This window comes from Lissotriton helveticus, chromosome 12 (genome assembly GCF_964261635.1).
Source record: "Lissotriton helveticus chromosome 12, aLisHel1.1, whole genome shotgun sequence".
Classification (NCBI taxonomy): Eukaryota; Metazoa; Chordata; class Amphibia; order Caudata; family Salamandridae; genus Lissotriton; species Lissotriton helveticus.
Window position 1 is genome coordinate 135,192,116 of NC_136073.1, and position 9,082 is coordinate 135,201,197.

The 9,082-nt window shown below is 44.4% G+C and overlaps 1 non-coding gene across 1 annotated transcript; it reads left to right on the top strand.

Moving 5' to 3' along the window:
* The first annotated feature begins 1,257 nt into the window (after positions 1 to 1,257).
* Positions 1,258 to 1,339, top strand: TRNAS-UGA (transfer RNA serine (anticodon UGA)). Its single transcript has one exon. It is a non-coding gene; the product is annotated as a tRNA-Ser (tRNA).
* The last annotated feature ends 7,743 nt before the right edge of the window (positions 1,340 to 9,082 follow it).

A 9,082-nucleotide genomic window follows, 5' to 3' on the forward strand; every position in this document is an offset into this window, starting at 1 on the left:
GCCTCAAGGGCAGGGCCGGCTTTAATGCTGGTCAGCCGCAGCCCATGCAGGTGAGAGAAATGGGGCCAGTTGGGGGGGGGGAGATTTCGACAGACGACAATGAGGGAAAATTAATGATTTCATTTTCCCTCATGGTCATATGTTGAATAATCCCCAACCCGGTCCACCGCTCTTACCTGCACGGGCCACCACCACATCGCTCAGGGACACCACCACACCACTCTGGGACACAATCACATCACTCAGCCCAACCACAACAGCATCACTCAGCACCAAAACAGCACTGTCCTTGCTTGCTACCAACAAGCATTGCCATAGCCAATAGGACTTGCATTAGGAAAGTGTAAGCTATTGGCTTTGTGAATAACAATGCTATTAATTTATATATTTTCAAAGCCAACACATATTAAAAAAAATTTCATTTACAATACCAATAGCTCACACTTTCCTAATGCGAGACCTATTCCATTGCAAATGCTTGTTTAGGACTTGTGCCCTGACAAAACTCTCTGATGGGGCTGACTCAAGAGCTCTCTTTGGCAGTGCCGTCAGAAAGGTCCATTATATACACCTCAATAAAATAGCCTTCAAATTCAGACGACCAGCGCTCACGTGCCATTATATGCCTCGAGAAAGTCACCATAAATCTGTTCAATTGCATAGAATACCAGTGAGTGCCACCCTGAGCTGCGGGGGTATCATACAGAGTAGCCTGGCAATCAGTGTCCAGGCTGTGTCCTCCAAAGGACGCTTAATGTCGTTATATGACCATGTAAAGTGCCAGCCCAATATTAACCAACATTTCAAATGGCTGCACCAGTACGGCCCCCACTGGACCAGAGATGGGGGGGGGGAACAAGCGCCAGAGTGAGCCCATGCACTTGAATGTTGTATTTAAAGTTTATCATTAAAAGTGGTTACCATGGGCCGGGCTTCCTCAGACGCCCCCTGCTGGCATTAGATGCCCCTTCAAGTAACACCAGAGGATGGGATTTAAGAGTTATAGAAATGAAAGACAATCAGTGAAATGCGCCGCTGTCTTTGAAGGGAGTCGAGCGGTTCACCTGAGCCCATCCGGGGCAAGGAGGGGGGGGGGCGGATGCAGTCACCAGGAGCCCTGGGAAATAATTGATGATTCACAGCGAGAAATGCAGAGTCTTCAAAGAGTTATGCATCAATTCACATTCATAGAACCTGTCAGGACTGCACGTGACGAAAGAGAGCATTCAAAGGGCACATTGTGTCTCATCACATCAGGTAGTCGTGGCCGAGCGGTTAAGGCGATGGACTTGAATTCCATTGGGGTCTCCCCGCGCAGGTTTGAACCCTGCCGACTACGTGTGACTTTTGGCACATTCTCCGGGTGTTGCTCATCATCTTTATGACTTTAATCTCTTTCCTCACCCCTTAGTCCATTCTCTTACTCCCGCTCTTAGGACTCGTCTTCCATCCTTTTATCAGCCTTTCAAATTCTTCTTCTAAGGTGCAAATAAGACCTTATTTCATCGCATTAGACCCAGCAGTCTCTTACCTCTCTTTATGACTTCACCCCACCCTTCTCCCTCCGCCCTCCTTTCCTTTGTTCTCCTTCTCTCTGACGTGCTCTTCTCTTTTCTTTCTACCAGTTTTCCTGCAAACTCGCATTCATGTCTCCCGCACGTCTTGGTGCGAAAGTAACATTAAATGTGCTCCGAATTCACAGCCTGTGTTCATCTCGTCTTCAGTCACAGAGGTGGAAAAATAAAGTATCCGCAGCGAGGAACCTAAGACTTTTATTTAGTTAGTCACAGTACCAACAGGAGAGGTACGGGCAGCTTTTGGCGCCTTAAAAGTGTGTAGACAAAAAGAGTAACCGACCTTCAGTGACTGCTTTACCACCAACCGACAAGAGGCAGTGAGAGGAAAATCCCTTCTGTGTCCAGTTAGCTCAGCTGGTTAGAGCTGGTGCTGACTACGCGGAAATCGGTGGTCCAATAACCTTTCAATGAATTTACTTCCACCATGCTGACACCTTTCCTCTGCTATCTCAACGAGGGCTGGGCCGCTGGCCAATCAAGTAAACCACATTAACTCTTTACAAGTCTGACAGCTAGGAGACAAGGGACAGCCAGGTGCTTAATTAGTGCAAAAGGGCCCTCTCAGGAGTCCACTGCATCCAGCATCACCCATGGCCCCGGCGAGCGCTGCCGACAGCACCTACACAACTATTAACCATCACACTCGACAAGTCTGACAATTCAGACTATTTCAGGCCCCCCTAAGCTATAAGAATGGCCTGATGGAAATTATTCATTTTTAATGTATATTGAATTGATAAACAACTGTTGTTCTGCTCATCTGTAGTATGCACAAACAGTGCCACCATTTGGTAGCCTGTAATGAGTGCCAGTATTAATAATTAAGTGCAGGTGCCGAGCACCTTGAAACCACTGGTTGAAATTAAGCACTGACCTGAAGCACACAACGGGGCAACCTGCACTAGAAGACTTACATTTAACACACAACTTCACACTGGATAAACCAGGAGATGCCAGGAGAGAAGGAAAACCAAAGGGGGTTCCAGGTTTAGAGAAAGACAAGACAAACACAGGAACATCTTAAGGATTTTGGAGGCCCTGGGCCAAAAGTTTGTTTGGGGCTCCCGTTGGGAACAGTTTTGAATTCCTGAGTCACTTTCAGCTCGTTCATGCAGTCTTTGTCCAGATCACTAACAGGCAGATTGGTCCAAATTCTAAATGTCTTTACATAAATTATTCAGGGATAGTGAAGTGTGTTTTCAACATTGCAACACAGCAGTAGCTCACTAATTATGCTGCAAATATTCTCTGAGACACCTTCCCATTTCTCATATGTGAGGTCCTGTTTTGACATAAAAGAACGTTTTTTATATGGATGGTGCATGAAACAAACAAAACATTTCTCGGCAAAATATCTGTAATAGTCTCTCACATATCGCCCACTATAAAAATAAATTAAAGGAAACATGGTATTTAAAATAAATTGTTTAAGAATTTGTACATGTCATAAGCGCAAGACTCTCTGCAGAACAGAGCTGGCTCTGTCTGGGGGCCCCCTGAAAGACTGGGGCCCTGGGCCATAGCCCACTTTTCCCATGCCTTAAAATGTCTCTGGACAAACAAAGCAGTAGGGAGGAGATGCTGAACAGAGTCAAGCGCATAGAAAAACGAATTTGAACAGGAGCAGGCTAGGATAGAAAATCATTACCACCTTGTACCTCTCAATTGTCTTCCTTACATGTTGAGGCCCCCATGCCTCCCCTGACATCAGTTATTAAAGTGGGCCGGGTCTCACCTGCAGTTTTTTTTAGGGGGGTCGACACGGGTTTCCATCGGGCTCTGTTTTGTGCCCTGGCACAGGCAGTCTGCTTTTTTCCAGACTGCAGTGACAGCAGGCACATCGATGTTCGTGTGCTCACACTGCTCACTTCTCACTAGTGGAGAAGTGACGGCATGGCATCTTGCCAGGTGAGAGTTGTAGGGGAAGGGAAATCCTTTCAAGAGATCCATCTCTCTTGATTTCCCTTCTCTTTTCGAAACTCAGCAGCAACATTGTCATGGTGTCAGCAGGGCTTTAAGTGGAAGCTTTTTCAATGTTATATACAAGCCATAGTTACTGCTTATTTGTCTTATGCAACTAAGACCCATTGCAAAGCCAATAGTCCTGCCTTGTTATAGGTATACTGTTACTTGTATCATATATCTGGATGCAATGTCAGAAACCGCAAAATACAAGGCGGGCGGCACACTATGCTAAGCACAGATTTTTAGTTTATGTGTTTTTAAACCATGCCCTTAATTACATTGGCCACACCCCTTTGAGAGACCCCCAAGTTTTTTCATCCCACTTAAAGCCCTGCCTCACATTCTTTTTCCCAGCATAAAAAGCTGTTCCACCCATTCTATCTCCTGTTTCTTTTTGTCATCTCCTTCTACAGGGCAGGTGTGGTGCGCTCGCTCTGGCATGATGGCGCTATGCTACCCCACCCCAGAGACTCAATGTGGGTGTGGCTCAGGGGACTACTCAGACTTGCATGAAGGGTTCACATCGGGGGTGTAGTGTCCTGCTGGACCACGTTCTAGTGTTCCATAAATGTGCTGTACAAACACCTTACACCCACCCATCACAGGCATCACAGGTCAGGTGACCCTGCTAATAAAAGGGGCCGGGTGCCCGTGCCTTATAGGCCAGTTCCAGTTACTGGATGCTGTGTCTGAGTCATTATTGTGCTAGCGCCCAAGACTCTACAGGCAGCAGAGATCTCTGGAATGGCTCAATGTAATGCCTCCGATGTGGGGCACTTCTGGTTTGCAGAGGACCGGGGTCTCTCCTGGATAGCTGTGCTTCCAGGTGGAGGTGCGATGCCTCTCCAGGGCTAGGCAGCTGGCGGCAGCAGTGCTCTCCCACGCTTGTAGGGTAGAATAGCAGGTAAGGGGGAACTCATATAGGTTTGTAGCTATGCTATGGCTTTTTTGGGATTGGCCTCCTTTTCTTTCCTGTTCCTTTATTGGGGGGCCGGTATGGTCTTCACAATTGGGCTATTGCCCTTTGTGAGTCTCATTTAGATTCTGCTTCCTGTGATTTTTTTGTGTCTTCAAATGAAGGGGATATGGGGTGAGAAGCAGAGGCTTTCTTCTTCTTCCTCTTTTGAGGGTGAGGAGGGAATGGTGTATGTGCAGCTTGCCAGGCGCTCGCCTGAGGTACAGGACAGGTTGATGGCTGAGCAATTCAGGCTATGACTGATGAGGTGGTGGAGGAGGCTTTAGCTGCTGAGCCTTCTCATCCCAGGAAAAAGGAGTCTTTGGATTTACCCTCTGATACAGAAAATGACTCTTTGTCAGAAATAACTGGTTCCTCTTGTGGTAAGATAATTTCCAGAGAAGAATTAGGAGCTATTTAGTGGCAAATGCGGGACAATTTGGGGTCTGATCAGCCCCACTGCTAAAGGGGATGTTGATTGTCTTTTTCTTCAATTTGTAAATCTGCTCCTGTGATGTATTCCTATAGGTTCTGTATCGATCCCCCTATTCCTGACCCTGTTCTGGTTAACAAGTTAACTAGCAGCCATCCCATGATGCAGAAACCGTTATCTGATTAAGTCACACCACGGCACAGGAACGCGTTATCTGATTAGGTCATAACGCTTGCCATCTAATTAGACAAGCAATATTCCTCCAGCCCCTGATAAGGCATACGGAGTTCTCAAAACAAATCAAACCTATGACAACCTGGGAAAAACCCTGCGGCCATTGTTTTGATTTCACCGAGAACTTCAGCAAAAGAATGTGCTAACGACCAGTTCGTATGACATCCTTATTGACGTATCTATGTCCATCCTTACGTCAATCTCGGCACCTTACAGGTATAAATATTACCGATATTGCCTTAAGCAAACACACGCGGTGGTGACGAGATCGGAGCAGCGAGACTTGCCGAAGCCCAGCAGAGAGCGAAGCCCGCCGGCGCTGCCCCGCCTTCCTGACGCACTGAGAACGAGACGCTGCCTTTCTCCTGCCGAGAAATCCAGCTCCGGCGCTTCCGAGCAGCCCTTGCAGGCAGCCTGGAATATCGAGACCAAAGATGAGAGATACCATCCCTCAACCATCCTAGATTCAAGGTACAGAACTGAATAACCCCTTGCAGAGAATTCTTGAATCAGTCACTTGGCAAAACAGACTTAACTTAAACTGCTACTTTCTATCCCCGCCCACGTATTAGGCTTAGGTCAGGTACACTGGGGTAGGCGTAGTTAGAAGCACCAGTTGAGTACGATTAGTCAAATGTTTATATGTATATATCTATTTTATCCATTTTAAACCACCATATGGCTTAGAAACCATATAAATGTTTTTACAGTATTATTTTATACTTCTGCTTTTATTGTATGCACTTTACTTAACCATAAGTATTGCAATAATATCGATTCATTTCTCTTGTACGAGAAAAGAGACTGATCAATAAATAGCATCTTTTATTGAACACGCCCGTCTCTTCCTTTTCTCTACAAACTGGTGAAACTAAGAATGCACGTACTGACTGAGTAAAATAAGTTGTCTTTTGTTTTCACACGACTCTAGAGATACACTCTTGATTAGGGGAGAGCAAAGTTGTCATGTTCTATGGTTGTCAGAAACTAAATCCCTTCTTGTCTATCCAGGGAGGTTCAACTCCTCCTTGCCTATTCGAGAAAGTTTCTAGTGAACTCTGAGCTAGCTGGCAAACCCAAAACTTTAAGTCTAATATCGACAATAGAAGACCTAGTTAACGTCTGGTCTAGGCCTATACTATTGAAGGTATTATTCCAATGCGCAGAGCCTATTGGGATAATAGGAACTACACTACATGGCGCCCAACGTTTGGAAAGGCGATAAAACTAACGCAAGACATTAGAGTAACTCAGTCGTGCTCTTTCACTCAGACCCTTTTTTCCCATAATACTCCAAAGACGTCTGGAGTGGGTGAAAGGTAATATCCGCCAAACCTCGCAGGAGGAAACTCCTATGTATGGTTCTTGGTTTAGTCAACGTTGAAGGATACACTGTTCCAAAATATTGTGCATCTAATCTTTGTTTCCGTAAGAAACCTGATCTGCAAACAAACAGAAAAACCTTCCTGTCGGTAAAATGGTAGACAGTGATGATGAAAGAGAGAGAGTTAGATTAGCAGCTGAACTAATAGAAGCTGATAATACTATGCAAGAAGCGGACCCGGATATAAAACTCATCCCGGTCAACATAAGAAGATCTATAACGTTAAAACTTATAGACAATGGACTGACACCAAGAGGTGGTACAGTCATATTCGTAATTAAGGCACACAAATATCGGCAGACAGAGGTATTCTATTCATGGATAAACTTTCCAGCAGCAAATGCTGTAACGAAGGAGTTCCACTATTATAAAATAGAGGAACCTCCTAATGAGTACACTCCTTTCGAGGAAGTAGAAGTACCACTTAAATTCCAAGAGCACCTGCTCTTGTTTAATGGCGCCCTAAAACATAATAATCACATCACCAGGCTCGGTCCACTAGGTAGACCAGGAGCAACGTGGCCGGTCCAAGCCGGATACACACCACATCCAGACATCGAAAGAATGTCTGCAGCAGATGTTTTAGTACAACTAAAACAATTAATTAAAATATATAGACAACTAGTCCAATATGTAATGCGGACTTCAACAATCCAACCAGCAATTAAAAATTCACAGCTGACCCCTCATCAGGGGAACACAAATAAAATTACACCACAGAACATACAGTCCTGCCTAGGTAAAGTACCAGCTAAACGGGAACAAATACCATTCTGGTTAGCACAAAAAATCACCCAAATAGAGGCGGTGTTTCCAGACACCACCCCTGTGGATAAACACAGGATTCTGACTATCTGTCTTCCAATGGGAATCGCACCACACGTGGAGGACTGTGACACTTGGGGTACAGTCTTTGCTTCCATTTACACAAAAACACATGGAGTTCCATCCATGTCAGTAATACCAGATGTGCTAAAACAAATTCAAGACGAATACGGTCCAGAACCCGCTTTAACTCTTGGTATGAAATTACTAAAAGACTTCAAGCAGGTCTCGGCAATATTACTAGCCAACATAAAAGGAGAAGCAGCGAATGTGGCGATCCGCCAGAGGTTAAAAGAGACAGATGTAGCAGACCAACCAGCTGAAATTGCCAGAATTATAGAAAAATCCTATGAAGAACTAGGTAGAGATAGTTTGGGTGGAATACCAGTGAAGCCCCAACTAATTGAAAGTCCTGAAAAAATATTTATTAAAAATAATCTAAACAGTCAAAAGAAGAACTGGGATGGAAACAAACAATCCAATTCAAAGGAAAAAAGATTCCAGTCCAGAGGAAGGTCTCCTCGGCGGAGAGAAAGATCTCCGGACCAAGGACCCAAGTCTCCCCAAAGGGAGCCCTCTGTGAAAAGATACAACCTTAGAAATAGGGATAACATAAAGAAACCTGATAGATATCAAGATTTTGATACACGTCCCTGCACGCAAAGTCCTTATGAATCATCTGGAGACAGTGGACACGAATGAATACATTCAAGTGGAAACTGCTGACACCAGAGTTAGCAAACCTCACAAAATATATGAAATAACTTTACGTATAGAAGGGGATAAGACTAGAAAAATAAGGGGCCTTTTTTGGGATAATCTCTCCAAGGGCTATGACATCCTTCTAGCTGAAAAAGATTGGCCACCAGAGTTTGTCAGGGAGTGCCCACATGGTGAAGAAATAATTATGCCTGCCTTCTTAAATCATATTCCAATTCATAAAAAATATACACTTGCAAGAAAGTGGGCAGTAGCTCAAGCTCCTGCTTTATATAGAAATCATGTGGTATGGGATGAGGAATCTCCACCACACAAAATCCAGTTAAAATCACAACCTACTGCACAAAGGCAGTATCCAATCAAGCAAGAAGCTAAAAAACAGGTAAAAGAAATTCTAGATCAACTAGAATACCAGGGGGTGATTGAAACTTGCACCTCACAAATGAACAACCCTTTGTTTCCTGTCTCCAAACCAGACAACTCATATCGTCTAGTTTTGGATTACAGACACCTTAACTTATGTTGCAAAACTTTTGCAGTACAAAACTCGCATAGTGCTGCACTAATGAATAACATAGTGCGCAAAAAATATAAAACAACATTAGACATCTCTAATGGATTCTTTTGTCAAAATATAGCACCAGAGAGCAGATACTTATCAGCGTTCTCAATAAATGGCACTCAAAAAGAATTCTGTCGGTTACCCCAGGGGTACAAGAACAGCCCAGGATTATTCTCAGCGAGGGTAACAGAGTTACTACAAACCTATGATGACGAAGCATTATCTTATGTCGACGACATATACCTAACAGATGATGACTTGGATACTCACTTGAAGAGAGTGAACACCATAATACTTGGGTTCGCAGCAGAGGGTTACAAATTCAACTTTAAAAAATCTAGAATTGCCCATCTAACAGTCCTGTTCTTAGGATATGAATTATCAAGTGAAGGCAAAAGCCTGGCTGACAATTTCCTAGAGAAATGTG